A 14,661-nucleotide genomic window follows, 5' to 3' on the forward strand; every position below is an offset into this window, starting at 1 on the left:
GATGCGGCATTGGTGTGTTTACCTTTCTGCACTCTGCCGGTAGATGAACTTCGCGGGTTTTTCGAGGCCGCACTCGAACTGCCACGGCCACGGCTGGCCCTTGGCATGCTGGAGGAGCAAACTCGCGGGTGAACACTGTTAATTACGGCGAAAAAATCGAAAAGTTTGAGGAGCTCCGAACAGTTGACTGTTGCTGGCTGGTGTTGCCAGTCCCGATCTGGTGGCGTTCAAAATTCCTAAAAACTACGTATTTTCCATTAAACTGAATCATATCAGGGGATGTAGCTCAGTGGTAGAGCGCTCGCTTCGCATGTGAGAAGTCCCGGGTTCAATCCCCGGCATCTCCAGTGGCTTCTTTTTTGATCCGGAGGTAAGCTTGATCATGAACGGTTGTTTTGAATTTTCGATACAGTTTTTTTCATCTTCCGAGGATTTCCAGCGAAGAATTATCGGCTTGTTATGGAGGATCATGTGAGTGGTAGTGGAAAAGGTGGAGATGGTGGATATATCCGGGATTCGATCTGCTGCTTGAACGGGAAGACATCGCTAAACTATGTTGGAGCCTCAATCGCACAGATGGCAAGAAAATATTTGAAAAGCGTAGCTTTTTAAACACTCGCTTTCGTGAGCTTAATTTCTAGAACAACATTTGAAAAGGGCGCATGCATTTTAACAGCTAGAACTTTTTCCCAAATTCTGAGACAACAGGTTACTATTTTACAAAACCCGCAGCGTTAGAAGGTGACTTTCCAGCTGATGCTGGACGGTTGTGTTAGTTTGTGTGGACATGTTTGTGGTAGATTAGATTAGATAAGATTAGTGTTTTCCAACAGAAAAAAGAAAAGAGTTAGTTTAATTCTCTGTCATTTCCCGTTACTCAACTGTCAAAAATCGTGAAACATGTCAATTTATGGTAAATTAAATGTATGTTTCGAATCAGCAATAACTTAGAGAGGTAATTTTTTCATCTAGATTTTTTTTTTCATTTTTTAATTTGTGGATCTGTTTTAAGAGTGCAACAATGATTTAAAAAGTTGTAGAAAAGACAAAAACAACATTTTGATGTATAATCATAAAAAAATGGCAAAATTTGCTGAACTTTCCGAAAAAAAATACTTTAAAAAGCACACGATTGACTTTTCTGGGACAATGACCTCTCTGGGTTATTGAAGATTTGAAAAGTACATTAAATTTCCCATAAAATGACATGTCTTAAGATTTGTGACAGTTTAGTAACGGGAAATGGCAGCGTTATAAAAAATATGTTTTATCTTTTTTGATGAAAAATATGTTTTTTTACGGAATTTTGAGTACGTCATCATGTTGTGAGTCCAATTTTACATAAAAGTCCCATTGACTCCAAATTTTCATCCCTTCACGGTTTCGAAGTACACATCACTGAAAAACGCGTCTCAGTAAAAATCCAGAAAAATGAAAAAGGTCGTACCGCCCCACCGTCACAAAATATCGAAAAATGGACTTCCACGGATTCGTGATTAAGTTAAAATAAAAAATTGAAAAAAAAAACTCAAAGCGAAAAGTTGTTTAAGAAAAGTTTAAGGACTTCATCTGATTCTTGCTTACCATACCTCCGCGGGTGATGATCACTCAACATAATTCCCCCATTTATTTCCATTCCGCTTTCCGGCATGTTGCAACCACCCAGCAGGCTCGAGCAGTCTTTATGAATTAACCCTCTACTGCCCAAATTTTTTTTCGAAAATTTTTATTTTTCCCGTGTTCAGGAGGTCATTTTGAGCAACTTTTGTTCTACGAAAAACTTCACTTCTCTTGTTTTATGTTTTTCTTGTTTTATTTTTAGTATTTTAATTTTCATTTATCTTGTTTAGTTTATGTTTGTTTTTGATAGTATTTGGCCTATTCTAACACCTCCTATCATTACATTTTGCCTATCTAATTTTTTCATGTTTTTACAGTCACTTTTTCAATTTTTTACTTGTTTTTCACTTTTTCTGCTATAGAATGGCACCATTATCATTTATATTGTAAACAAATGCGTAGAGGCATAGTCTGGGACACTACAAAAATTACTGCATACTTATTTTTACTTAAAATATAGGAAATGTTAGTAAAAAACACAGCCAAAGTTGACCCCTAAAAAAATGACATTTTTAAAAACATTGGCAAAGTCACATAAAACAAGTAAAACTTCCAACCCTAAAATTTTCTAAAATTTCAAGAGTTCTTCTTTCCAATGCATTTCAAAGATTTAAAATTGGTTGAAAAATGGATTTTTGGCGATTTTTCAGATCGAAGCCCGTCTAAAGGCGGGGTTAGGTTGTAGAGGGTTAAGAACGATAGAGTTTGGCGCGCCTCGTCTCGTCTCCAGCGTCGTCATCGCCGTTGGTAGTCTTCGATGGACATGACGAAGAAAAAAAACGCAAAAGTGTAGCACCAAAGTATACGTTTCAGCACTGTGTTCACTTTTACAATGTATGGTGGTAATATTTTTTGCCGCTTTTCTCATTCGGCTGTACCTATCAATTAAAACTTTTTTTTGCTTCTTCTTCCACCCATTTCAACGCTGATGGTGCTTTTCTCGCACTCGTTCTTTCGTTCGCTGCCGCTGTCAAGAAATTAAGTTTTTAATTATAAGCTATGAACCTGCCTAGAGGAGGAAGGGGGCAAAAGGGGGGAGGGGCTGCGTAATGATGTAGAATGGAAGGTGAGTTCGGGGTCGAAAAGTGGGAGGAAAATGATCGATAAATGCACGCTACAAAGCAATGCTGAGGGGAAACGACCAGGGCAAACAAATCCCGGGGTGGATAAAAAAAAAGTTCGACGGAAACAGTTTTTTGTTGTTGTTGCTATTCGATTTCAACTTTGGAAGCGCCACTGACTGCTCCAAACCGCGGGCGATCAGAGCAGAATGTGATGAAGAATGAAATCCACTCACGCGCGGCAAATGCTACCGGGGTTTATTTGGTTGTTAAGATTTTATATCTTTTGTTACGTCTTTTCCGTCCGTTTTATGCGTCCCATTCAACATTTATCACTTCGCCGCTGTTGGTGCATTGGAATGGGGTTTATGGTACGTCAGTGCCTTGAATAGAAGTTTGTTGTAACAGATTTTTACATAATCAATTCTGACCGTTTTTTTTAGATCAAGTCAATGAAATTAATGGAATTTATGTCTTTAAATTTAAATTATTCTTGAAATAAGTACTTGAAACTATCCATTTACCTTCAAATATCTCATGACAAGGTTGACGAATCATCAAAAATAATGAATCATCGCATAGGTCAGTCATCCCGTGATCAGATCGAGCTCAAATTTGGAATTTAACCTAGTGATGGGTCAATCTTTGATCTTTGTGTAGTTATATGTTTTTGAAAAAATATAAAAACAATAACAAAAAAATATTCTTTCTTTAAGTTTTTTGAAAACTTTTTCTTACTCTTTTCTATTCCATAGTTATAAGAAATATTTTTTCGATTGAATTACGATGTAAAACACAGCTGAAAGGAACACCAAAACTCAGGTATGTACCTAAATGAACTCATTGTAACTTGATTATTCACAAATAAAACCGAATTGAATTGAATTTAAAAAAAAGGTATTAAAAAAATCATTTTTGGTTACAAAATTAAAAATACAACTAAAAGTGATGTGATTTTTTTTCGAAAACTGTTTAATTATGCAGTTTTAAATTGGATAAGCTTAGAAAATTTCCAACTTTTTCTTTTTTTTTTCACTTTGTTGGTGGTTGCTGAAATACAGCCTCTCAAAGTTTATATTTTGTGAAAAATAAGTTTTTCTCAGTGTCTCCTAATTAATCCTTATTTTTCAACTCGAAATATTTCTCTTGGGAACTTTTTGATCAATTTTATATGTTAAAAATAGTTTTTTTGTTTTGCAATAAAAATACTTTCAAGATGTTCAAATCATGCATTGCATTTGAAAATGTCAAAAAAAAAATCATAACTATATCATGAAAACAATGCACTTTGTGAAAAATAGTAAATTCATATTCAATTGCAAATTTCAATTCGGATCCGAAATATTTTAAAATTTTGTTTGACAAGATTAGGGATTAGGGTGTTTCAGCCAAACAAAAAAGTTCTCAGATTACGGCAAACCGAGGTTCCCCTTGTAGAGGATACCCATAGGGACTCTCATGCCAAATATCAGCCCATTTGGTTGAGAATTGGCCTGTCCCCAGCGGTTTAAAGTTTACATGGAAATTACTATGGGATTTTTGTGCTTTTCGTTCAATCGTTCCTACAGGTCTGGGGACAACATGGATTCACTCGGAATAAAGACAGGTGTGTAGGGGATGGTCCAATGATCACATTCCAGAAGGAATTAGGGTTGTCCATTCTGTCCCCAAGGTGCGCATTGGATCGACGTCCGGTGTCTCCAAAACCAACGATTCATCCTTCAAAAGCATCGCCTTTCCTTAGTATGCTATGACGGCTAGGTGAAAACCACGACGCCCCATATCAGACGGTGAACACGTGGCAGAGCATACACTCAAGTTTTGGCTCAGAAACATTCTTTAAAGTAATAAAATTATAATTATTGATGTTCCTGTAAGGATTTCAACTCAACTAAATAACGTAGCATGATGATTTTGTAATAAAAATGCAATCGATGCCTCTCCACGTGTTCACCATCTGATAAGGGGCGTCGTGGTTTTCCCCTAGCCGTCATAGCATACTAAGGAAAGGCGATGCTTTTGAAGGATGAATCGTTGGTTTTGGAGACACCGGACGTCGATCCAATGCGCACCTTGGGGACAGAATGGACAACCCTAATTCCTTCTGGAATGTGATCATTGGACCATCCCCTACACTCCTGTCTTTATTCCGAGTGAATCCATGTTGTCCCCAGACCTGTAGGAACGATTGAACGAAAAGCATAAAAATCCCATAGCAATTTCCATGTAAACTTTAAACTGCTGGGGACAGGCCAATTCTCAACCAAATGGGCTGATATTTGGCATGAGAGTCCCTATGGGTATCCTCTACAAGGGGAACCTCGGTTTGCCGTAATCTGAAAACATTTTTGTTTGGCTGAAACACCCTATTAGGGATGGAATAATCGCAAACAAATCATTTTCGCTTGCGAACTTTCTTCACCCGCGAAAGATAGAGGAGGCAAATCACGTAAAAGAAAATCGCTCCTGAACTTCTCCAAGAAAATCAATCTGCTGATGATTTTTAGTGAATTTCCTTGTCAGCACCACTTCAAAAAAATATTTCACTTTGCTTACACACATTGCCCATCTACAAAAAGTGACAAGTCATTTTTCGACGTGTGACGTTACACTTGCAAGTGTAGTAGTGAAAAAGATGTTCCGCCGAATAATCATGATGATGATTTTTTTAGATTCTTCTTACCGATCTTTCGTGCGCGAGAGAGAATATAGCCATGCTCCCTTCAGATTTTTTCTCTCGATGAACGTCCAATGATTTTCTTTTGATGATGATTATTCAATCGCTGGACGAGATATTATTTTTTTCTTCAAAGATCTTTCCGGTTCATGATTTTGTACCGTCCTAAACGCTGTCGTAAATTCTACTATCATTTCGAAAATTATAAACACCTATTCTGGAAATTCTGCAGGTCAAATAAAAAAATCAGGATTTTTCCGTGTATTTTGTACCGAAGACAGAAAACCCCTTCTTATTAAGCGGCAATAGAAATTTAAGTGCATTCAGCTGAAATCAATTTAAAATGCATTCCCCTGCGTTGAGAATCATGTTTAGTATGTTTGAGTTGATTGAATTGGTTGATCTTTTGAATTTTTGAAAATTGTCGATGTTTAGTATCGCAAAAAGGTTTTTTTTCGGTTAAGTTTTTGTTTTCGTCAAATCTTACATTTTTTGAAAACTAATGATTGCAAAACAACTGAACTAATGTAAAATGCATTTTAAAATACTTTTTGCATTCAAATGTTGAGACTATGGCTTGTTATTTCAATTTTCCTGTGTTTTCCTTTGTTTTTCCAAATAACTTTCCAACATACCTTCTTTATAATAATTTGATGATAGATCAGTGATGACCACCTTTCCTTGAACCTTTAAAATTCAATTTATTCATATTGTTCTCCTCATTTTTTTTCGATAAAAACTTTAAAAAGTATTTGTAATGGCCAAATTTTTTCAGAAATTTTTAATTATTCGACATGAGTTGCCAGAAAAATGTCAAAATAAATGATTACTAGGCTTAGTGATTTTTCACGCTCGAAAATAGCAAGTTTCACGGGGACCTCAATTTCAAAACACCAAATTTCACGCAAATTTCGCGGAACGTGAAAAATGTTAAAATAAATCTAAAAATCTTATGTTTAAATCACAGAAACTACTTTTTATGCTTCATTATGTTTTATTCTTCAATAATCTGAAAAAATCTTCACTAAATTTGAACGCGACACAAAAAAAAATTCCTTATTTTCATAAATGTTTCCACCTGGTTAACAAATTTTAGGGCATGCGTATTCGACTAAGAATGCATGAAAGTTTTCGGTGGTTTGCTTCTGTTTTATCATTTTAAATTTTATTGAATTTCATATCAAAGCAAGATTTAACAATCTTGTCCAGCCAAAATGAGTAAAATTATTTGAATTTTCATTTAGCCCTTTAAACATAATTTTTCAGGTTTTCATCTCACTTTTCAAAAACTAAATTTAAAATCAATAGCCAAAAATAATATAATTTGTAACGAAATCGAAATTTCACTTCAAAATGAGAGCAGAAAACAATAATGGGTAGTATTTTTTTTTATCTTTTACGGGAATCATCCACCCAAATAATCAAATATCGTTAAAATTTAACAGAACTCAGAAAAAAACTGAATCTTTTTAAAAGGTGATTTCAAAGAAAAAAAAATCTTCAATTTATTTTGAATAAAAAAAGCTTGATTCTTTTAATTTCTTTTGAAATTATACCTTTCAAATAAAATAGCATTAAATTTATTATTACAACGATTGAAAATATTACTGCAGTCATCCCACATATTCGGAACACCCACAAATTCGGAACATTTTTGTGATAATTTGTCAATAGCATGCCAAATGCATCTTTTCTGTCGACCCTACTATTTTTAAGACCTTCATTTGGACATTCTCTTGCTATTTCAATAGTAAAGGAATTGATATAAAACTTAAAATTTGCAGTTGCTCGATACAGCATTCGAAAGATCGCAAAAAAAGCAATCAAATGAAGGTAAAAGGAAATCATTAAGTTCAATTATCGATTTTCTATATTTTTTTCAACATTGGCCGATCTGTAAACTGTTCCGAATATGAGGGATGACTGTAAATTGAGTTTGTTTTTAACAAAACTATAAAATCTGAACAATTCTTCAAATGTTTCATATCAAGCTATTCAATTGAAAACTAATAAAATTTACTTAAATAGTCATTATGGTTAACATATTTATTATGTTGTTATTTAAAAAAAAGATTTGAGAAAATTGATAAATTTCACGCCGTCCGCACAATCGTCAAAGTTCACTATATATTAGTATCTAAACAAGGGTATTCACTCGCCTAATTCTACAGTAGTTCATAATATTATTTTATTCCTTTTTGAGTTTGATCAATTATTTTGAGAAAAATCGTTACAGTTTCACACAAACATTTCACGGGATTTCGCGGAAAAAGTAAAATTTCGCGGATTTCACGCTGTCCGCGAAATCGTGAAATTTCACTAACCCTAATGATTACCAAACAAATAATTGCAGTTCAGTTTTCCACTCCGGCTGATGCCAGTAATTTTGATTGAAGTAATTACAGTCACGATGTGTGCCTCGCTTCAGCTGGTTCAGGCTGGGGTCAGGTCGACGGCGGTGACAGTTTTATGACGATAGATGATGATAATGACGATGGATGGATGCATGCATGCATGCCTGGTGTGGTGGCACAACGTGGAAGGCACATTTGCTGGCAGCAGTACTTGATATATCTGTCAGGATGGAGAAAATGTAATACATTATTGCCTCAAAAACAGTTCCAAAGCAACATGCGATGCTGTTGTTGCAGATGTGTCCTGTACACGAATAACCACTTTGCGTGCGGTTACCTGAAACTGGTTTAATTGTTACTGATGACACAAAGGGAACGGGCTGAGAAATGCAATGGAGGCATTGTAAAATGAAGCAAAGTGCACTTGTTTGAAAATATTTGTTTGAATTTGTTAAACTGAACACATCTGTCTAGTTATTTTTTTAATTTGAGGAAAATACGAATCAGATAATTAAATGATTTGATTTCCTGCGATACTAATTAGTGCGATAAGTACATATTTATACAAAAATCCACCAACTGGCACACTCTCCGGCGATGACGTCGCTCCTTCGTCGTCGTGAGAGTTCCAGAGAAAACCTAGCCTGCGGGGGGAGCACACATGTCGTTCGAAATGTATGTCCAAGACCAAGTCACTGTTTGTCATTCCGCCCATACGACAGACCAACCGGCAGGCAAACGCCAACGGAGGCAACCGAACAGAAGAGAGATTACTCGACAGGACAGCAGCAGCAGCGGTAGTAGTGCTGGAGCCGGCAGCAGCACGAAATGATTAAGTGATCTAGAGTGGTAGATAAGAGAAACGATGTCGAGCTGGCTGGAAGGAGGGAGCAGCAGAAACAAAAAAAAAAACGAAAACGCGACAGCTATCTGGCATTAAGATTGGCAAACAGGCAGGGCATGAGGAGCAGTGAACAGAAACTTAATTTTAAAAAATTAAGGTTTATTACAACTTCTCATTCCCGCCTCTTGGAGAGACGTCCACAAGGAGATGACAGCCAGCTAGACAACGTTGGCGAACGTAGACGGGACCTATACTGCCCATGTTCGCATAAATGTCCCATATGCAAAAACAGCAAACTGAGATAAACGCATTTGAAGTTTGTCCCACACATAAGGCTACGTGTTAAGTTTGCACCGAAAAACTGGATTTCCTCCCGATTTCTAGAACAAAGTACTGGATGTTATAGGCTCTTTAGAAAGAGCACACGATTTTGAACAAAACTGCATCAATAACTCAAAAGTGATGAAAATGCATATGGGACATTTATGCGATCATGGGCAGTATATCTCTCAAGAACTGATGTCAGATACGGTTTATGTGTCACACAGAAGGTAGATTCATATTTAATGCGACTTCTCGGAGGATAGGTGACATTTTTCGAGTGGGGCATTTAACACCCCGATGATTTTGGTCTGTTGGTTTCTTTTTTTTGAGAGTATATTATTTTTGTTTCATTTGTATGATTTAATTTTTTCAAACCTCGAGCATTTCTTATAAGCATCTCGTGAAAAATATAATTGTGTTAGTAGCTTAAGGATTCAAATTTATTCACCGTCACGTCTGAAGCTACGATACCATGGGAGGACTTGGAATATCGCGTTAACATCAACTCATCGCTGAGTCCATTAAGCTACAATTTAATAGAAAACACATCGAAGTTTTGAATTTGGTTAGTTTTGCAGTCCTCAAGTTTATTCGATAACAAATGTCACAAAATATATATTCACATTTTACAATGTTTCGAAACAAAAAATCTCAATTTTGCTTTTCTTCACACATATTCAAATTTTTCCTTCAAAAAAAAGTAGCAGGTTGTTCCGATTTGTTGTTTCATGTCCCACTGTTCATAAAAAATCTAATCAACTTAAATATTTCGGAGTCTCCTCTAAACAATTTTGTGTCTCCTCTAATAAAAATTCCTTTGCGCTAAGTAACCATTGATAACCATATGATAACTGTTCTTATTAATTTAGCTATATGCTGCCATATTTAGAAAAAAAAATCATGATGAAAATATTAAAAAAATGCAATATAAAAAGAAAATTTCGAGTCTTTTAAAATGCGACTTTGTTAGTTCAACAATTAACAAAAAATTCCAATACTGAAAATATTATCGATGAGCCCTGATAAAAACTGAAACACTTGAGATTGATTTGGTACCATAAGCATGTTTCGTACCTTTTCTAATGACAGGCTTTATTTGAAATTTGATTATTTACGCGAAAGATGATAAAATTACTCAATTGTTTCTTTTATCACAATTTTTTTTTCTGCGGTCAACCTTTGAACTTGTAAGGGAATTTACATTAGTTAATAAATTATGAAAAATTCCTTAACGTACACGATGAGGGAAGGAGCCAAAATTTCTGGAAATGTGGGCCTTTTTTATCTCTTGATTGCTGGTCAATAATGACTGCATTTCTGGGATTATTTAGACCAGCGATTCTCAACGGGGGTACCGGGCCTACTTGGTTTACATGGCAGGGGGTACCAACCTAGAACAAGGTTGGGAATCGCTGATTTAGACTATATTGATACCCTAATAAGCTATGATTTTTTTGAAAAAAAAAAAACAGTTATTTTGGAAAGTTTAAAAGTTTCACCCGAAAAAGCTTCCAAAATTGTGGCGCTATAACCACGGCAAATAGTGTCCAGGGCATTCGTGGAAATACAATGTCCCATCCCAGAGGGTCCCGGAGTACCAAACCTTCTTAGCATGGTGCTCCCAACGAATACAACCAAATCTCGGAGCGTATGGTGGTGTGTCCCCACGCTTCTTCCTCTCCTGTCGATTCAGAATTGTGTTGTTGTTCGAACACTCAGTGCTCAAACTCAACCCAATTACGAGTCATCTCTGCGATACGGCTTTACGCAGTAGGCCTGGCCGCTTTAACGCTTGTGATGTTTCAATGCATTCCGATGCAATGGCGCACTACAAATGTTAATAAATGACAAGAAGAGTGCTAGGCGTCATCTAACCTAAGGCACTCTCCAGGATCCCTTCGAAAGATTGGCTGCGTTAGGGTCTGATTAGATTAGATTAGATTAGATTCACCCGAAAAAGCTTCCAAAAATCTTTTTTCGTATGTGTTTTTATTTATAAAATGCATTGTTTTTAAGTAAAAAGTATTTAAAGGTTAAATTATTCCGAAAACAAATCTTATAATTTTTTTTTCCAAATAGAGTCCCATCTTCCTCCAACACATCCCCACCCCCCCCCAGAAATCCCTGCAACTTCAACACCACAGACAATAACAAATAATGGCGCACCTTAATCAGACAAAACTATTTTAAAAAAATAATAAACCATCCCAATATTACAATACCCCAATTTTCCGCTGTGGTTAATGATACACATGACCATTAATTACAAAGAAACTAATGGTCCTCTCATCAATAATCCCAAAAAACTCAACTCCCACCCTCACCCCCAAACCCCCATCAACCCAACACCAACCCCCCTCCCCCTACAAAAATAGTACAATTACTTGTGCACATGACACGCGTTCATTAATCAAAGACCCTAATAAAACATTCGACAACTCACCGACCTGCCACTACCAACTCTTTGCACACCAAATCCCGATTCTGCAGCACATCCCACAACCTTTCACACAAATCAACCTCACACTAGACAAGCACCCAAACCCTCCACATCAAGCCTCCTAAACCCCTGACCCAGTAAACCCCCCCCACAAGCAGTAAATTCCCCATACCCCCCCCACTTCCCCTAGCCCCTTTTCTACCTTCCCCCACCTACAAGATTCCCCGAGCCATTCAGGGGTGTCATCCCACACCCCAAACCTCGATACCCATGACACCAAAACCAAACCATTATGATACCCATATTGTACCAACTCTTATGGTTCGGCAAATGTCCCCCTATCGGAAAATCCCCGGGGCCTCCGGCCACTCCGGATTGTGGCCACTACTGCCGAAATGTCAAATTTCATGTGCAGTATCAAAAACCCTACAGTTTGATACCCATATTGCCCCAACTCTTATGGTTCCGCAAATGTCCCCCCATCGGAACATCCGCGGGGCCTCCGGCCACTCCGGATTGTGGCCACTACTGACAAAATGTCAAATTTCATATCCAGTATCAAAAACCCTACAGTTTGATACCCATATTGCCCCAACTCTTATGGTTCCGCAAATGTCCCCCCATCGGAACATCCGCGGGGCCTCCGGCCACTCCGGATTGTGGCCACTACTGCCGAAATGTCAAATTTAATATCCAGTATCAAAAACCCTAAAGTTTGATACCCATATTGCCCCAACTCTTATGGTTCCGCAAATGTCCCCCCATCGGAACATCCGCGGGGCCTCCGGCCACTCCGGATTGTGGCCACTACTGCCGAAATGTCCAATTTCATATCCAGTATCAAAAACCCTAAAGTTTGATACCCATATTGCCCCAACTCTTATGGTTCCGCAAATGTCCCCCCATCGGAACATCCGCGGGGCCCTCCGGATTGTGGCCACTACAGCTGAAATGTCAAATTTCATGTTCAGTATCAAAAACCTTAAAGTTTGATACCCATATTGCCCCAACTCTTATGGTTCGGCAAATGTCCCCCCATCGGAACATCCGCGGGGCCTCCGGCCACTCCGGATTGTGGCCACTACTGCCGAAATGTCAAATTTCATATCCAGTATCGAAAACCCTAAAGTTTGATACCCATATTGCCCCAACTCTTATGGTTCGGCAAATGTCCCCCCATCAGAACATCCCCGGGGCCTCCGGCCACTCCAGGTGGTGGCCACTACTGCCGAAATGTGGTGGCCAATTCCAATTCCCGCTCATGCCGGCTGGCATGTCTTGGCGTGTCCATGCCTCCAGGCTATCTGCTCCCGGGCCTCCAGGCCGTCTGCAAACGGGCCACCAGGCCATCTGCTCCTGATGTGGTCTCGTCGACGGCCAGCAACAGACTGAATTTTCGGGACCGACCGAGCCGAGTTTTGTTAATTTAGATCGGGGACGTATGCCCCGCCTTTTTGCACCCATTCTCCTACATCTCCTTATTCACTTTTTGCCGCGTCGACGATCCGAAAATTATGAGGTAGAGTGGGGGTGATTTTAGATACATCAATCTCACGTCTCTATATTGACTGATTGGGAAACGTTTGTTCAACCAACCAGCGTGCACCAAAAAGAGGGGAAATTTGCCGAGAGGGGAATTCGTCACGTAACGTTTTCGCTTCGCGAAAATTTTGGATTGACACCCCGTATAGAAACCATAGGACAAAGTTCTTTGTCAAAATCAGATCAACAGTTTCCAAGATATCATCGATTGAAAATTGAGGGCCGAGTGGCACTTTGAAACTGTTTTTTTTCGTGGTTTTAATTTTTTGCAAGGCTCTCAGCAATCAAAAGTTGTATCAACAATGCATAGAATGAAAATAAATTAATCAATAAATAAACGAACCTAATTAAATAATGATATATCTGTATTTTATAGGGATTTTTTTATACTTCTTTTTGAAAAATTCATAACATGGCGAAAAATTAAATATCCGTCATACCCTTTATCTCGAAAGTTCGCTCTTTTTGTGCAATGAAGCAAATTAAAAAAAAAGTTCAAGATGGTATGTCAGAGACATAACCGAAAGACATAGGACCAAACAATTTGAATGAGTTTTTGGATTGCTAGTGAAATCTGGAATAAGATTATTTTATTTTGTTTCATAGATTTGTCGGCAAAATTGTCATAAATGTTTTGATAACTTGACTATATTTATGTTTGTAAACTTCTTATTAGTATTAAGTAACCAAACTTCATTGAGACCACCGGGTCAGATGATTTCAAAAAAACAAACATAGTTTCCAAAATGAACCTTCCATGAGGGCACCGGCATCTCCAGGTTGTGGCTACTACTGTCGAAATGGCCATTTGCAGGTTCAATATCAAAACTATGAATTTTGATACCCATATTGCCACAACTCGTATGTTTCGGTTAATGTTACCCCGGGCCCCGGGGGAACATGCTTTGAGGGCATCGGCCACTCCAGCGGGCGAAATGTCAATTTTCATGTTCAGTATCAAAAACCATGAATTTTGATACCCATATTGCCACAACTCGTATGGTTCTGTAAAAGGCCCTCCGGGCCTCGGGGAAACCTGCTTTGAGATCACTGGCCACTCCAGGTTGTGGCCACTACTGTCGAAATGTCAATTTTCATGTACAGTATCAAAAACCATGAATTTTGATACCCATATTGCAACAACTCGTATGGTTCTGTAAATGTCCCCCCAGGCCCCGGGGGAACCTTCTTTGAGAGCAGCGGCCACTCCAGGTTTTGGCCACCACTGTCGAAATGGCCATTATCATGTTCAGTATCAAAAACCATGAATTTTGATACCCATATTGTTACAACTCGTATGGTTCTGTAAATGTTCCCCCGGGCCCCGGGGGAACCTGCTTTGAGATCACCGGCCACTCCAGGTTGTGGCCAACACTGTTGAAATGGCCATTATCATGTTCAGTATCAAAAACCATGAATTTTGATACCCATATTACCACAACTCATATGGTTCTGTAAAAGGACCTCCGGGCCCCGGGGGAACCTGCTTTGAGGGCACCGGCCACTCCAGGTTTTGGGCATCACTGTCGAAATGGCCATTGGCATGTTCAGTATCAAAAACCATGAATTTTGATACCCATATTGCCACAACTCGTATGGTTCTGTAAAAGGCCCTCCGGGCCTCGGGGGAACCTGCTTTGAGATCACCGACCACTCCAGGTTGTGGCCACTACTGTCGAAATGTCAATTGTCATGTTCAGTATCAAAAACCATGAATTTTGAAACCCATATTGCAACAACTCGTATGGTTCTGTAAATGTCCCCCCAGGCCCCGGGGGAACCTTCTTTGAGGGCAGCGG

At 38.4% G+C, this 14,661-nt stretch overlaps 1 protein-coding gene and 1 non-coding gene across 11 annotated transcripts in view; one reads left to right on the forward strand and one right to left on the reverse strand.

Annotated features, from left to right (window-relative positions):
- The window catches only part of LOC120423423 (mpv17-like protein), a 221,598-nt gene that overhangs the window by 116,812 nt on the left and 90,125 nt on the right, over window positions 1-14,661 (reverse strand). The window lies entirely within an intron of this gene.
- Window positions 276-347, forward strand: Trnaa-cgc (transfer RNA alanine (anticodon CGC)). The gene has a single exon. It is a non-coding gene; the product is annotated as a tRNA-Ala (tRNA).

The sequence above is a fragment of the Culex pipiens genome, chromosome 1, assembly GCF_016801865.2.
Source record: "Culex pipiens pallens isolate TS chromosome 1, TS_CPP_V2, whole genome shotgun sequence".
NCBI classification, from domain to species: Eukaryota; Metazoa; Arthropoda; class Insecta; order Diptera; family Culicidae; genus Culex; species Culex pipiens.